This window comes from Prionailurus viverrinus, chromosome F2 (genome assembly GCF_022837055.1).
Source record: "Prionailurus viverrinus isolate Anna chromosome F2, UM_Priviv_1.0, whole genome shotgun sequence".
Lineage (NCBI taxonomy): Eukaryota > Metazoa > Chordata > Mammalia > Carnivora > Felidae > Prionailurus > Prionailurus viverrinus.
Window position 1 is genome coordinate 70,454,794 of NC_062578.1, and position 2,053 is coordinate 70,456,846.

Sequence of the window (2,053 nt, forward strand, 5' to 3'; positions counted from 1 at the left end):
ACACATGGATAAGATGACTGATCTTCAGTCAAAGGGGCAAGTTTGATGAGTACTGCTTTCACTCCAGGGCAGTCTCAATTCTGGGGAGATGAATTGGTCTCGTATTCTGACCCTGGAGGAAGATCAGTTTCTAGGTAAATGACATCCCAACCTCCTGTCCCCAACTCTGCGATAGTGAATTTGCTCTCACCTTTGAGATCTGCCAGCCATTTCTTTTATGTTAGCCAAGAGAGCAGTCGGACACAACCCCATGCTAGAACTTCTTGGTCCCGGATTGAAGCCCCTGATCTGCCCAGGAAGCCATCCCTCTGTTGTTCTTGTTTCATAGTTTAACAACAGAATGAACTGGGGACTCCTAGCCTGCTCAGTCAATAAAGCATGCAACCCTTGATCTTGGGGTCATGAGTTTGAGCCCCACATGTGGTGTAGAGTTTACTTAAAATAAAATTTAAAATTTTAAATTAAATTAAACAAAACAAAATAAAATAAAAACAGTAGAATTGGATAAGACAATGCCTGCATTCTGTGACTCTAAGAGCAACATGACAGATTCCATTGTAGACACCTATCACAATTCCTGGTTCATGGTACATGCACACTAAATATTTACTGAACTGGTTATCAACTGATTGATTAGCTGAGATGCACAGGAAGATTACAATTGAATGCCTCCAACATGAGAACATGCATATCAGAGAAAACCAAAGTTACACACTTCTCTTTAAAGTATTTGACTTCTGGGTTAATTGTGTAGCTCTCTCTTGGTGAGTTTCCTGAGAATTGTCTGGTGCATGGCTGGGGCCCAAAGCCTAGAAGAGACACTGGCATGTAGACAGTGCTCCACAAAATAAACGAATGAGTGAATTAATACTAGAAGGGTTTACAGAGTGAGCCACGGAAGGTTTACAAAGGCAGCAGCATTTGACCAGAACCCAGAATGATTCTTAGACTTTCGAAAGCGAAATTACAACTTTGCTTCGGCACGATCGACGTCCAAGGCAACGTGACAATGGATTGTCAACCAAAAGACTAAAGTTGGAAAACAGTCCAGGAAATAACTTGGAAAAACCAAATTCAGAGAGGCATGAATGCAGTGAGGAAGCAGTATGTAACAGCTATCAACTGCTGCAAAACAAACCACTCCAAAATGCAGATGCTTTAGAAAAAGAGTAACTTTACAGGGGAGAAACCTGGAAAGCACTGTTCTAATTAAGTGTCAAAGCGGTGCTCGCTTCAGCAGCACATATACTAAAACTGGAACAATACAGAGAAGACTAGCATGGCCCCTGTGCAAGGATGGCAGGCCAATTCATGAAGTGTCCCATACTTTTTTTAAAAAGTGTCAAAGTTAACATCACCGAATGATGTCAAGTGGATCTCACGTTCCCCCTGGTATAATGTGATGAGAAGGACATTTTACTTCACATCTGTGTTATTTTTTCCCAAACCTGAGAACTCCAGTCTACTCATGAAAAGAAAAAAAAAAAAAAAATCAGGCCAACCCAAGTGGAAGGACATTCTACAGAATTCCTAACCAGCAAACCTACAGCTGTCAAAGTCAGGAAAACAAGGAAGACTGAGAAGCTCTCACAGGTCAGAGGAGACTAAGGAAAGACTTAGTCTTCGCATTTGGCGTCTTGGATTGGATCCCGGAATAGAAAAAATGGTGTTATTCCAAATACTGCCTGCAGGTTAGTTCATAGTAGCATACCATTGTTACTTTTGACAAAGAGACTTGTACCACAGTAGTGTAAGATGATAACATTGGGGGGAATTGAAACTGGGTGGTGGACATATTATCTTTCCAACTCTTCCATAAACTTGAAACTATCACCCCCCCCCCCAAAAAAAGGAGTGCCATTCATTTAGCCCACAACTGTGTGGGGTAGGAGGTTTGGGTGGGGCTCTGCTGGGTGGTTCTAGTCTGGGCTGGGCTCACGCACGCATCCGCATTCAGCTGTAGCTCAGTGAGGCAGTTCTGCCTCTAGGACATGGCTGGCTTGGGGCAGGGCCACCTTGAATCTACTCCATCTCGTATCCCACCCTCCAGCAT

General features: G+C 43.1%; 1 non-coding gene across 1 annotated transcript; it reads left to right on the top strand.

Annotated features, from left to right (window-relative positions):
- The first annotated feature begins 1,224 nt into the window (after positions 1 to 1,224).
- On the top strand, positions 1,225 to 1,331 carry LOC125156812 (U6 spliceosomal RNA). Its single transcript, XR_007148790.1, has one exon. It is a non-coding gene; the product is annotated as a U6 spliceosomal RNA (small nuclear RNA).
- Positions 1,332 to 2,053: the final 722 nt, after the last annotated feature.